Consider the following 14,738-nt stretch of genomic DNA (forward strand, 5'->3'; position numbering starts at 1 on the left):
ATACTATTTGTGTTATGCAGAAATGCATACATTAATGTTCAATCGCAACTCAGGTGTGAATCCAGGCTCAGGTGTCCTTGAATGCTGGGGATGAACAGTTCCGACTTCAGCTGAATGTGTGTGCTGTGTTCACCTCCTGTTTGCATTCTTATAAAGAGTTCCAGAGGAAAACAAAATAAACTATTTTTTGATATAACCTCCGTGTTCAACAGAGTTAATAGACTTTACTTCAAACACAAACTTGACACTGTCACACACTGCCATGAGTAAACAGGTGGTGGTGTGTCCAGAACCATGCCTGACCACCTTCATCTGCTCAGCATTAATTCTTTCATTTATTTTTATTATTTTCTATCTACGTGACTTTACCGAAAGAACCAAGAATATTAATTCCTGCAGTCACCAAAGTTTAAAGTCAAAACATTCACACACGTTGACAAAGCCTCACCTTGTGTTGTTGTGGGCAGGTCGCTCCTGATAACAAGAGCGGTATAGCAGCTCAAGCGGGCTTGGCCTGGTGAAAAAAATAAAAAATGCGTGAATATTTACAATAAAACAAAGTTACAAAGTGGCGAGCCGGGTGAAGACAAATTAAACTTAAGCGAGATAATTAAAGTGAATGCAATCAGGCGAGGGCAGGAGGCAAGGTCCCGCGTGGCTAGGCCCCGCGTTGTAAAGTTCCAACCTGGACATCGATTCCCATGCTCGCTGCTACTCAATTGACATCTCTCCGAGAGAGAGCGAGGCTCTACCTTGGTAAACAACAACAACCACCACAACCACCACCACAACAACCACAACCACAATGAGAATTTCTCACCTCGGATTTCAGTGCAGGAAGCAATAGCTTCCTGTTACCTCGTGACGTCAAGCGGCAGCAGGTGACATGACGTCACTTCCGGGGAACGGGACACGCTCCCACAATGAGCTTCTCCGTAAATAAATAAATTAGAGTATGAATAAATTATGTTCATGTGCCTTTCGATATTAGTTCATTTTAGTTCATTTGTTCATTTATTTGGTATAGCCCTGTGAGCCATTCGGCTCTTGAATCGGGTGCAACCGCAACAAACAAAAAACATGAACAAGAAACATCTTAAAATGATTATGTAACTGTGCAAACAGAAAATACAGGAAAAAAATATCCAAATATTCCTGAAATAGCACCGTACACCAACTCTGTGTGCAAAAATCCCAGTGGGATGCAAGTCAAATAACAACAACAACAACCACAATAGAATCAGAATCAGAAAGGGTTTTATTCGCTATGAAAGTTCACACCGACACGGAATTTACTTTGGCAGGATGGTGCATACATTCAACATATAGGAATCTAAAATCTTAAATAAGTTTTAAACAAGTCTTACTATAATAATAAGGGTTAAAAGTCTAACACCAAGGGGCTGAAGTATATAAAATTGAATAAATATCGAATATAAAATAGCTTTAAGATATAATTTAAAAATAAAAAAATACAAATAGGTTAACATAGTTAATATCGGCAAGGTGTCATTATGTAGATAACTAAGATTAAGGCCATCAGTCTAACTCCGTACTACAATAAACATTAACATGGCCTAAACCAAAAAAACTTTTCGAAATCACCAAAATAAAAGCCATAAATGCAATATAACAGTGATCATAGGGAGTGTGACCGAATTTTTTACAATAAACTACATAAATAAATTATAACACCAAAATCTAGAGCCATATTTCAGGCCACTAAATAGCAGTGGCAGCTAGGGGTGTACAACTCCTCTAGAGCAGTTTTGAGTGAAGATCTCATAGGTAGTGATTCAAGTTGCAGTTTATTGGCAATAGCATTCCAGACCCTGGGGTCATGAATAGCAAAGGCCCTTCCTCCAGTTTTTGTACGGCAATAGGGAATGTGAAGCTGGTAAATGAGCGAAGACCTGAGGTCAAATTTGTTCTTTGAAACAGAGAGGAGATCCAGTAGGTAGTCTGCGGAATTTTTTGTAAGTACATCATGAATAAATAAGATCTGGTGCACAAGCCGTCGAACATTAAGAGATGTTAAGTTTGACCTAATGTAGAGATCACAGTGGTGAGTCTATGGTGCAGTGTTGAGTATATGGGCAATGTTGAGTCTACGGGCAGTGTTGAGTCTACGGGCAGTGCTGAGTCTATTATGGTGCAGTGTTGAGTCTATGGTGCAGTGTTGAGTCTATGGGCAGTGTTGAGTCTATGGACAGTGTTGAGTCTATGGGCAGTGCTGAGTCTATGGGCAGTGTTGAGTCTATGGGCAGTGCTGAGTCTATGGGCAGTGTTTATCAATTCTACAGAATCTGAGCCTCGCTCGCACTGCGTGTTCGCCTATCCGCACTACGGTTTATAAAAGCGCCCTGCTAAGGCCTCACGTGATAACAGCCCCGCCGAGTCGCCTGCCCGTGATTCGAGGCACGGAACGTCGAATCTCCTCCTCCACCACGACCACACGAGGACATTGTTTTGTTTGTAACCTCACCACGAAGGAGGATATAGCTCAAGACCCCCCCGCCCAGACACCTACGCAGCGTTGCGCTGGTGAGTGCCGTGTTGAGGCCTATTCCGGGAGTGTCACCGGTCTCGGCTAGATTGCCCAGCCGGCCGAGGCGGCACTTTGGCCGGCTACAGATGCCGCTGTCATGCGATGGTCTCCATAGAGACCTGGAAGATGGTCTCTAGGTTATGTTGTGGGTTGGCAAGCTTCCAAAGGATGCGTGAAGGCTGCCGCTAGGCTTTTGTAACGAATCTTTGCTGCGTGTTTTAAACTTGAATTATTTGCAATGCACGCGTGTCAATGTGCTCTAGAGGAGTTGTACAACCCTAGCTGCCACTGCTATTCAGTGGCCTAAATTATGGCTCTAGATTTTGGTGTTATAATTTATTTATGTAGTTTATTGTTAAAATTCGGTCACAGTCCCTATGATCACTGTTACATTGAATTTATGGGTTTTATTTTGGTGATTTCGAAAAGTTTTTTTTTGTTTTGGCCATGTTTTTGTTTATTGTAGTACGGAGTTAGACTGATGGCTTTAATCTTAGTTGTCTTGTGGTTGTTGTTGTTATTTGACTTGCATCCCACTGGGATTTTTGCACACAGCATTGGTGTACGGTGCTATTTCAGGAATATTTTGATATTTTTTTCCTATATTTTCTGTTTGCACAGTCACATAATCACTTTAAGATGTTTTCTTGTTCATGTTTTTTGTTTGTTGCGGTTGCACCCGATTCAAGAGCCGAATGGCTCACAGGGCTATACCAAATAAATGAACTATGAACTATGCGTCGCTCAAAGACTTCACTCGAGCGTGTCGTGTTCAAGCTCGCTTTGTCTACCTTAGGAGCTTACAAAGTGCCGCCCAATAATTTACCGTGCGTCTGCCTCTTAGACCGAGTGAATCGCTTGAACAAGTGCACATTCAGAAGCGTAAACTCTGCGAGTATCTCGTTTTGAATCTTGATGTGAAGCTTTCGTGACTGCAGTAATTCATATTCTTAGCTCTTTCGGTAAAGTCAGAGTTGAAGGGAAACAATAAAGCAGGGGTCGGGAACCTTTTTGACTAAGAGAGCCATGAAAGCAAAAAATTTGGAAATTTATTTCAGTAAGAGCCATATAATATATTTTAAAAGTGAATTCAACTAAATGTCAGTATAATAAGCCTCTGAATTTATTCTTTTAAATAATGTTGTTATAACACTCACCATTAATGCGACTTCTGGTGCTGCATGGATTTGCTGATGTCTTTGTAGTCGGGTTGGTACTTGGTGAGGTTAAGCTTCATGCAAGCGTTGAGGCTTTCATCCGTTAAACGTGATCGTAGGTTGGACTTGATGTTTTTAAGATGTGAGAATGACTGCTCACATGCATACGTAGATCCAAACATGGTCAATACAGCAATACTCACACGCTGCAGTGTGTGGTATGTGACAGGAAGCACGTTCCAAGTTTTGAGAATCAGCTGGTCTTCGGGTTGGAGTTTTTTCATTTCTGTCCACATGTGCTTGCTCGCCAACTCCGCTTTCTGTCGTGTGATTCTTTCCAAATCTTCATTCAGTGACTTGAACTTATTCACCCACATGTCTGAGGCCTTCAGGTCAGCCACTTCTGCTTCAAAATCTCTGACGGAGACACCAGGGATGTAATTCAGGTCGGCTGTGTTCAGTGAACACTCGTTTGGATGGGTGATGAACTTAAAAAGACGAGTGTGCTCACGAAATTCTCCAAAGCGTGCTTTGAAGGACTGTAGGAGACTGGATGTGCAGCCAGCTAGCTGGTGGAGATCAAGGTTTTGAATGGGCTCACTTGCTGTGCATGCATCTTTAAATTGGCTCAGTTTTTCAAAATGTAGTAAACGACCTGTTTCAAGATCCGTGATGAAAAGCTCCAGCTTGTTTTCAAAAGCAAATACAGCTTGTTGAAGGGATAACACTGTATTTCCAATGCCTTGCATTTTCACGTTGAGCTGGTTCAGATGTTCAGTCAGATCTACGAGATAGTAAAACTTGAGGAGCCACTCGGTGTCGGCTAGCTCAGGATGCCCGACGCCTTTCATTTCAAGGAAAGTCCGGATTTCGTTCAGGCAAGCCGCAAAACGGCTAAGCACCTTCCCTCTTGACAACCAACGCACATTGCTGTGCAAAAGCAGACCAGGATAGTTATTTACAACTTCATCCAGCAGTGTTTTAAACTGGCGATCATTTAAGGCTCGGGCAACAATAAAGTTGATCACACGAATGACCAGCGACATCACTTCGCCAAACTGCCTGTCACACATCTGAGCACAAAGTGCCTCCTGGTGTATAATGCAATGGAAACTTAGGATGGGTCTATTTTCATGTTCACGGAGAAGCGCCACAAATCCTTTGTTTTTCCCCACCATACACGGAGCACCATCAGTACACACTGAGAGAAGTTTATCCATAGGTAGACTTTTTTCTTGAGCAAACTCCATGAAAGACTTGAATAAATCCTCACCTCTTGTGACCCTTTTAATGGCAGAACAGCAAGACTTTCTTCGCGCAGTGTGTCACCAACAGCATATCTTGCAATCACGCTGAACTGCGACAAATGGCTCACGTCTGTTGACTCATCCAAAGCCAGAGAAAAGAACGGCGCTGCATTTATGTCCTTCACTTGCGTTTCCTCCACTTTGTTTGCCATCACGATGGTACGATCATGAACAGTTCTTGCCGACAGAGGCATGTCTTGTATCCGTTTGATTATCTTGTCTTTGTTCGGAAGATCATCAAAAAGTTCATTGGCTACATCCAGCATGAACGTTTTAGCATACTCGCCATCTGTGAATGGTTTTCCGTTCCTCACTATTGCTAAAGAACCAGCAAAGCTAGCCGAATTATAGTCACCTTGCCGGGTCCATACGCGGAGTTGCTGCTGGCTAGCTTGCACCCTGCTCAGAAGCTCTTGGCACGCTTTCTTTCTGCTGTCTCCCACAGGGTATGTTGATGCAAAGGTAGCGTGGCGCGTGTCGAAGTGCCGCTTTACATTCGACCGTTTCAACGATGTAATTTTGTCATTGCAAATTAGACACACTGCAGAACCCGCTCTCTCCACAAAGGCGAATTCTTCGGTCCATTCGTCCTGAAATGTACGATACTCGTCGTCTTTTTTTCTTTTCGCCATCTTCTTCGTCGAAGGGTTAGCTTTGAGCTAATGACCGAGCAGACGCAGTCTCAGACTGATTCAAAAGGGGGCGTTTACCTGTTTTACCCAGCAACGGCAAACGTAGGCTAGTATCATCCAATTAAAATAATGGACAATTGCTCCTGCAGCCCTGAACAGGACATGCACAGTGAAAAATCGATGGATGGATTAAAACAAAGTGAGAATATTTTGTTTTATCTGCGAGCCATATGCAATCATCAAAAGAGCCACATCTGGCTCACGAGCCATAGGTTCCCGACCCCTGCAATAAAGCAATAAAATATATATAAAACAATAAAAATTCTCACGACGTTTCGACCTGATGACGACCGTTTGTGTTATGGTCGAAACGTTGTGAGAAATTTTATTGTTTTATATATATTGTATTATTTTATTGTTTACCTTCCACGTGACTTTACCGAAAGAGCTAAGAATATCTCATTTTATTCATAGTCTGTGTTTCCAAGGACAAAAAAATTGCACATTCTCATTACCAATACATCGACCTGGCTGGCGGTCACAGTTGCCAGGAGCCCCTTTCCCTGTCGGCTTGACATTTTTTTCAACTCAATTGTTTTTTTACACAGCTCTTGGACAGACGTGCGGCAGTGTTGGTTTATATCCTGGAAGGTGCTCTCACTTCAGGGGATGTTTCATTGATGGGAAAAAAAACCTGAGCTGGGGCTGTAATCAATGTTGTTTTATTGATCTAATTTAAAACATCAGCACGAACATCGGTGCCAAACTAACACGATGTGAGGCGCTAGATTTGAAGCTTTCGCGATGTGCATGGATTCATACTCTTTGGATTTTTTTCGGTAAAGTCGCGGGGGTAAAAAAAAATAAAGTTAAACCCAAGTTAAACTTTAGCAGCCTTATAGTTTACAGCAGTATGCTCTGCAAGGCAACCAATTTGTCAGCTTAACTACTGCCTCCTGCCTCTGGTTCACGTGTGTAACGCTCTTCAACCTGCACACGGCCATCTCTCCGTCCCCAACCCCCTGCAGCATAACAGAAGGCGGCTTAACTTAGCCCCCCCCCACGGCCCTTCTTATCTCCCCCCCCCCCTTAACCTGTATACAATCTCGGGTGTCTTAGAGTTCTCTTCACCTGATGCAGCAATTTTGCCGTGACGGTTTCCACCTCAAGACGGAAGCTTGTGCTGCTGCCTCCGAAACGTCGTGATTTTAATTGAGTTTTTTTCCACTTATTTATTTTATAGATTTTTTTACCTACGTGACTTTAGCAAAAAAAAACAAAGAGTCCAATGCAAGGAGGCGTTTCCCCCAACGTTCGTTTTCTGCGGTGGCAAAAAATGCAGCCTCTGCGAAACGATGAGAACCTAAACATTTTGCTCAACGCAGGAGGAACGTGTCCATCAGTGAGGGAGCCTTAGGCATGCATCCAATTGTCCCGTTGTGAAGGAGGAGGTCTTTAACCCAGCATGGTTGTCACCTGGTGTACAGGAGGTAGTGGGGTTTGATACCGACTCTGACACTCCCTGCTCTATCTTTGGAGTTGACGTTTCTCGCGCCCCGCAGCCGCGTGGATTTCTCTCCCAGAGTCCTCCGGTTTTTTCCCCTGCACATTCAGAAACGCCACGCGTTTAGAGTATTTTGCCCTGAATGTCCACTTGATATCAGCCCACCGTTTATGGGCCAATGTCTCTTCTTAAAAAGAGCTATGTAGCACGGTGGTGTGCTTCGCGTGGCAAGATTAAACATTGGTTAGTTTTATTAGTATATATATTTTTTAAGTGATTTGTTTTACTCTTCCTGTAACTCTGCACTCACGCCGTGTTTTTGTTTTGTGTTTGTTGTCATGTTCTGACTCAGCGCCACAACTGGACATCTGTGAAAAAAAGAGCTTCGTAGCGCTTTGGATTCCTCCTCTTGCAGTCTAAATAAATATCATTCCCACTGCTCCTCCTACTCCCTCCCCTTCACCCCTCCTAGCCAAGTGAAGGAAGCCGCCAGGCCGACCATCTGCCACCCCCCCCCCCCCCCAATGGAGACTTTCCACACCACCACCCGTTTAGTGGCCTTGCTGGTCGTTGTGCTGGGCGACCGTCACAACCCCTTCGCCCTGCCCCTTGACCGTGAGTAGCAAACAGCGCCGCTACCCCACTTGAGACGATGCCCCCTCTCAACGCTACTCCCACTAAAGGCCATCGACTAAACTCGACTCTTTTGACTTCACTAGGCAATGCCCACTGAGCTTCGACGTTCAAGCGGGGCCGAGTACTCGAAACACTTGTGGGTATCTGTGTGAGTAGTGTGTGGGTATCTGTGTGAGTAGTGTGTGGGTCTCTGTGTGAGTAGTGTGTGGGTCTCTGTGTGAGTAGTGTGTGGGTCTCTCTGTGTGAGTAGTCTGTGGGTCTCTGTGTGAGTAGTGTATGGGTCTCTGTGTGAGTAGTGTGTGGGTCTCTGTGTGAGTAGTGTGTGGGTCTCTGTGTGAGTAGTGTGTGGGTCTCTGTGTGAGTAGTGTGTGGGTCTCTCTGTTAGTAGTGTATGGGTCTCTCTGTGAGTAGTCTGTGGGTCTCTGTGTGAGTAGTGTGTGGGTCTCTCTGTGAGTAGTCTGTGGGTCTCTGTGTGAGTAGTGTGTGGGTCTCTCTGTTAGTAGTGTATGGGTCTCTCTGTGAGTAGTGTGTAGGTCTCTCTGTGAGCAGTGTGTGGGTCTCTGTGTGAGTAGTCTGTGGGTCTCTCTGTGAGTAGTCGATTCTGAGCGCGGCGCGGGGGGAGAGACGCCAGGAAGGACCCGGAGGGAGAAATCCACGCGACCGCCACGGTGACGAGAGGCCAACGCGAGAAACAACCACTCCGAGCCGCAGAACCTCGCAGGCGAGAGGGAGAGAGAGAGAGAGGGTTCTGAAAATCGATTTTTTTTATATTTTTTAAAAACCCACTTTGTGCGAATCGCCTTCTACGACCCCCCCCCTCCACGACTCGTAGGGGGGGACGCGGCAGCCCCCCGACGACCGCCTCACACAGCCAGCGCCCCACAGATGCTGTCGGAGCCAGACAGGATATACAGGGCGAGAGAGGGAGAGGCGGTGTACATGGAGTGCTCGGTGTTGGCGTGGCCGCCCGCCACCATCCTGTGGTGAGACCGAACGCCGCGCCAGAGCGTCCGTCCCTCTCCGCCTCTCCTCTCGCTCTCCGCTCGCTGGAGACTCTTTTTGTTTATTTCACCGCCTGATGCCCACCGAGCCATGCAGCTGTTTTTCAGAAGCTACCCGGCCATGTCGCAAACGACGGCCCTGACGACGAAGAGGCTCCTCGTTCGTTCGGCACGCCGTCATCGCGCCTCGACGCTCCCTGTCGTGAGGGCTGTACGTGCCCTGAACTTCTTTCGCACCCTACGTGGCCAACCGTGCTAATCTGTGCCTCCGTGGACCTGGGTGTCCGTGGGTCTCTCTGTATGTGTACGTGCCCTTAACTTCTTTCGCACCCTACGTGGCCAACCGTGCTAATCAGAGGCACGGGAGCTGAGTCTGTTTTGTGAATGCCGCCAGCGGGTTTGCATGGCTGGTCACGTGCGGAGCGAAAGAAGTTCAACATAGAACACTCCCATAGACTTCAATGTTAAAGGCTCCCATAGACTTCAATGTTAAAGGCTCCCATAGACTTCAATATTAAAGGCTCCCATAGACTTCAATGTTAAAGGCTCCCATAGACTTCAATGTTAAAGGCTCCCATAGACTTTAATGTTAAAGGCTCCCATAGACTTCAATGTTAAAGGCTCCCATAGACTTCAATGTTAAAGGCTGCCATAGACTTCAATGTTAAAGGCTCCCATAGGCTTCAATGTTAAAGGCTCCCATAGACTTCAATGTTAAAGGCTCCCACAGACTTCAATGTTAAAGGCTCCCATAGACTTCAATGTTAAAGGCTCCCATAGACTTCAATGTTAAAGGCTCCCAGTCTTCAATGTTAAAGGCTCCCATAGACTTCAATGCTACAGGCTCCCATAGACTTAAATGTTACAGGCTCCCATAGACTTCAATGTCAAAGGCTCCCATAGACTTCAATGTTAAAGGCTCCCATAGACTTCAATGTTAAAGGCTCCCATAGACTTCAATGTTAAAGGCTCCCATAGATTTCGATTTAAAGCTTTCGTGACTGCAAGGATTCATCTTCTTTGGTTCTTTCGGTAAAGTCACTTCAGCGCTGTCCTCCAGTCTCGTCCCCTTCACCTGATGAAGGCCGCTTGTGTTGTGGCCGAAACGTCGTGAGAATATTATTGTGTTATTTTATTTTTTCTATTTATTATTTTATTCTCATTCTACGTGACTTTACCGAAAGAACCAAAGAAGATGGTTCCCATAGACTTCAATGTTAAAGGCTCCCATAGACTTCAATGTTAAAGGCTCCCATAGACTTCAATGTTAAAGTCTCCCATAGACTTCAATGTTAAAGTCTCCCATAGACTTCAATTTTAAAGGCTCCCATAGACTTCAATGTAAAAGGCTCCCATAGACTTCAATGTAAAAGGCTCCCATATACTTCAATGTTAAAGGCTCCCATAGACTTCAATGTTAAAGGCTCCCATAGACTTCAATGTTAAAGGCTCCTAGTCTTCAATGTTAAAGGCTCCCATAGACTTCAATGTTACAGGCTCCCATAGACTTAAATGTTACAGGCTCCCATAGACTTCAATGTCAAAGGCTCCCATAGACTTCAATGTTAAAGTCTCCCATAGACTTCAATGTTAAAGTCTCCCATAGACTTCAATTTTAAAGGCTCCCATAGACTTCAATGTAAAAGGCTCCCATAGACTTCAATGTAAAAGGCTCCCATATACTTCAATGTTAAAGGCTCCCATAGACTTCAATGTTAAAGGCTCCCATAGACTTCAATGTTAAAGGCTCCTAGTCTTCAATGTTAAAGGCTCCCATAGACTTCAATGTTACAGGCTCCCATAGACTTAAATGTTACAGGCTCCCATAGACTTCAATGTCAAAGGCTCCCATAGACTTCAATGTTAAAGGCTCCCATAGACTTCAATGTTAAAGGCTCCCATAGACTTCAATGTTAAAGGCTCCCATAGATTTCGATTTAAAGCTTTCGTGACTGCAAGGATTCATCTTCTTTGGTTCTTTCGGTAAAGTCACTCCAGCGCTGTCCTCCAGTCTCGTCCCCTTCACCTGATGAAGGCCGCTTGTGTTGTGGCCGAAACGTCGTGAGAATATTATTGTGTTATTTTATTTTTTCAATTTATTATTTTATTCTCATTCTACGTGACTTTACCGAAAGAACCAAAGAAGATGGCTCCCATAGACTTCAATGTTAAAGGCTCCCATAGACTTCAATGTAAAAGGCTCCCATATACTTCAATGTTAAAGGCTCCCATAGACTTCAATGTTAAAGGCTCCCATAGACTCACGGAGGTGCACACATCGAGGGCAGTCAACAAAGTTGCGGTCAAACGGAGATAAAAGAACGATTTGACAATAAAAAGAATCTCAGCATCGCAACTCTGGGCAGGGGTTTGCTGTTTTGGCAAAGAGCGTTGTTGACATGCGGGGGGTGGTGGTGGTGGTGCACCGCTCACCGCAGAGGAGTTACAATCGGGCACCCGACGTCGATGATGTGACAGTCGGCGTTTTAATTTACCAAATAGTTTTAAACGTAAAGTGATGGATCGTCTCTCTGAATGAGTGATTGGGTGGGTGGGTGAGTGGCTGAGTGAACAAGTGAGGAAGAGGTTTCAGTCTCAACTACCAACAACCTCCAACAAATCTTCCATCCCTTAGGAGGTGGTGGCGGTGGTGGTGTTGGTGGTGTTGGTGGTGGTGGTGGTGTTGGTGGTGTTGGTGGTGTTAGTGGTGTTGGTTGTGTTGGTGGTGTTGGTGGTGGTGTTGGTGGTGTTGGTGGTGTTGGTGTTGGTGGTGTTGGTGGTGGTGGTGTTAGTGGTGTTGGTGGTGTTGGTGGTGTTGGTGGTGGTGTTGGTGGTGATGTTGGTGATGTTGGTGATGTTGGTGGTCTTGGTGGTGTTGATGGTGATGTTGGTGGTGGTGTTGGTGGTGTTGGTGGTGGTGTTGGTGGTGTTGGTGGTGGTGGTGTTGGTGTTGTTGGTGGTGGAGATGGAGGAGGAGCCGGAGGGGGTAAGAGTCCCCCCGGTACTCGTACATCGCTCTCATCGTAGCGATGGCGACTGACGTCTCGTTTCTCCGCTTGCCCCTTTGCAGCGACGACATCATCAGCGACGACGTCAGCGGCGGTGACATCAGCGGTGACGACGTCAGCGGCGACGACGTCAGCGGGGCGGGCGTCCGCCACCAGCAAGGCGTCTTGCTGTCCCGGTGCCGCTTGGCCCACGTCACTTCTGCTCACGCTGGTGCCGTCGTGGCGCTGCGGCGGCGACGTCTAGAAGGAAGCTTTTCTTTCCCGCTCTCGCAAAAAGCTTCACGATTTGCGATGCCCCGTTGCGTTCCGACATCGTTTCTCGTTTCCACGCATTCACGTTGTCTGAGTTTTATTGGGGGAGAAAAGTAACGCGCCGTGTGCCCGCGACGTCTCGCGGAGAGCCGTCTTGCGTGACGATTTTAAACGCGCGTTGCGACTGAGTCATACCCTGAAGTTGTTCCGTGCTGCTGCTGCCGTGCTGAAGACGTAATCATAAAGGCGCCAAGTTAGCTGTTGCTGCTGTTGTTGACACAAATGTTGCCGTTGTTGATGGTCCAGCTGAGGCAGGGAGAAGGTGCCAGAGTCTTGCGGGGCGAACGCTGTTGTGGATCCCGGGGGGGGGGGGGGGGGGGGTGGGCGCTGTGGTGCTCTGTGAGTGATGTACAGCAAAGGGAGACTAGAGTCTTGTGCGTCCGTCTCGTCTCACACGCTTAGGTGAGGACATCACTCACGAAGAATAATATTTTGTTACCAGGTTAAGAAGGGCCCACAACTGGGGCCTATCGTTGGCTTCCGATTTCACCGATTTTCCTCGAGTCGAAATAAAAAACATCTGATTATGAATATAACAGCACGAGCTTTAACTACCCGGCTTCGCCCGGGACTTGGATTCACCACACCCGGCCGCCTTTGTCTCCCGATGTTCACACCACAACAGTTACTCGTTTGAGGCTGAGTCGACCTAGGGGAGGCCCAGGACCGGTTGAAATAATCGTCACCGGTGGGGGCCGTGAGCGGGAATCGAACTCGGGTCGCCAGGTTCGTAGCGCAGCGTAGCGCTAACCGCTACACTACAATGCGTTACGCTTCCACACAACAACAACAACCGCCATTCGCCACTAAGTGGCGGTGACGTCACCACGACGCTTGTGCCAGGCTATGTGCACCCTGAGGCCACGTGAAGTGTTGAACGCCCGCTGGCAGGAGGTCACGGGGTAGACCCAGGTGCCACGGGTCGACTGACTGAGATGACTGGCTGATGCACCACCTGTGCCCCCTACTGTGCCAACCTACTGTGCTTTAGCCACCCGGCGCTCCGCTCGTTGTGAGCGTCGCTCCTCCGCCCTCCGTTGTTGGAGGGCGACTACCTCCAACTGCCCAGTAGCGTCCTTCACGAGCCTCCTCCACAGAGGCCGATCTTGACACCGCTGGTACCGGTCATCGGCAAGTCCACTCAGCTCCACGTCCTCCTGTACCACATCACTCCATGTCTTCTCTAGCCTGTGCCGCACCCGCTTAGCCCCCTCAATCCAGCCGAAAAAAAGCTGTTTCGGCACGCGGTGGCTGGGCATGCGGGCTACATGACCCAGCCATCGCAGCCTTGCCCGCCGGAGGAGCTCACCGATGGGACCTTGCCCAGATCTTTCAAGGATTTGTGAGCTCCTCACACAATCCAGTCTGGTTAAACCCAGGATGGATCGTAGGCAGGCCAGCCTAAATGTTTCTAACCGGCGAAGATGTTCCATTAGGGGGGTCCACGTTTCGCAAGCGTAGAGAAGGGAGGGAATGACCGTGGCTGAGAAGACCTGAAGCTTAGTGCGGAGCGACAGACCAGGTAGCTTCCACACAGCGTTACGCAACCGATGAAAAGATTGCCGCTCGACTGATTCGGAGTGAGACCTCTGCTGTTAACCTGGAGCCGGTCATAAGCACACTGCCCAGGTATGGGAAACTCTCCACTCTCTCCACAACTGCCCCATCACCGATTGGGAGTTGTGGGGGTGGAGTGTCCATTGGTACAAAATACCCAGGCAGGTGCTTAGTTTTGGTGGGGCTGATGGTAAGGCTCCACCTCTTAGTGGCATGCTCCAGTCTCAGCAGCAGCGTCTCCTACTCCTCCTCTGAATGAGCAGCTATTACCAAATCATCAGCATACATAACGTGGTTGAGCAATAGGGAGCCATCCCTTGACCGCACCCGGGCATCGATCAGCCTCCCATTATATCTGTACCATATGGAGATTCCCCCGGTACAGCTATTGAAGGCTTCACGAACTACATGGTCAAAATAGATGTTAAACAATGTGGGAGCCAGAGGACATCCCTGTCGCACCCCAAGGTGTACAGGGAATGGCTCTGACTCCCGGCCACGTAGTTTTACCCGGGCCCGCTCACCATCATGAAGGTCCTTAATGATCGTGAGCAGAGGGTCAGGTACTCCAAAAGCACAAAGAACAACCCAAAGCCCAGGCCTACTGATGGTATCATAGGCCTTGACCAGGTCAATAAAGCAGAGATGTAGGTCTTGTTGGAATTCCCTACACCTCTGCTGTAGCAGACGGACAGAAAATATGGCATCTGTGCAGGACCGCCCTTTTCTGAAACCGTATTGGGGCTCCGCAAGCCTCTCCTCAGCGTGCCTGGCAAGGCGATGCTGAATAATCCTTGCCAGGACCTTTCCCGGCACACTGAGGAGTGAGATGCCCCTGTAGTTGTTACAGTCTGTGCGGTCCCCCTTCTTAAAAAGGGGGACCACCAGGGCATCCTTCCAATCCTGAGGAACCCGTCCAGTGGTCCAGACCGTTGTTATGATGTCATATAGGGCAGTCTGTACACAAACGCCACCCTCCCTCAGCATTTCGCTTGGGAGATCATCTCTGCCCGCTGCCTTTCCTGGTCTCAGCCTCCAGATTGCCTTCAGTACTTCCTCAACAGAAGGCAACGCAG

General features: G+C 47.5%; 1 long non-coding RNA gene across 2 annotated transcripts; it reads left to right on the forward strand.

Moving 5' to 3' along the window:
* Positions 1-2,346: 2,346 nt before the first annotated feature.
* On the forward strand, positions 2,347-12,635 carry LOC142908605 (uncharacterized). Of its 2 annotated transcripts, none has more exons than XR_012931881.1 (4): positions 2,347-2,544; positions 7,501-7,763; positions 8,617-8,996; positions 11,856-12,635. It is a non-coding gene; the product is annotated as an uncharacterized LOC142908605 (long non-coding RNA). The 2 variants fall into 2 exon arrangements; XR_012931880.1 differs by having other exon boundaries at positions 8,617-8,767.
* Positions 12,636-14,738: the final 2,103 nt, after the last annotated feature.

This window comes from Petromyzon marinus, unplaced genomic scaffold (genome assembly GCF_048934315.1).
Source record: "Petromyzon marinus isolate PM22_M1 ecotype Great Lakes invasive population unplaced genomic scaffold, UKy_Petmar_22M1.pri1.0 PM_G_Scaffold_10, whole genome shotgun sequence".
In the NCBI taxonomy this organism is placed as follows: domain Eukaryota; kingdom Metazoa; phylum Chordata; class Hyperoartia; order Petromyzontiformes; family Petromyzontidae; genus Petromyzon; species Petromyzon marinus.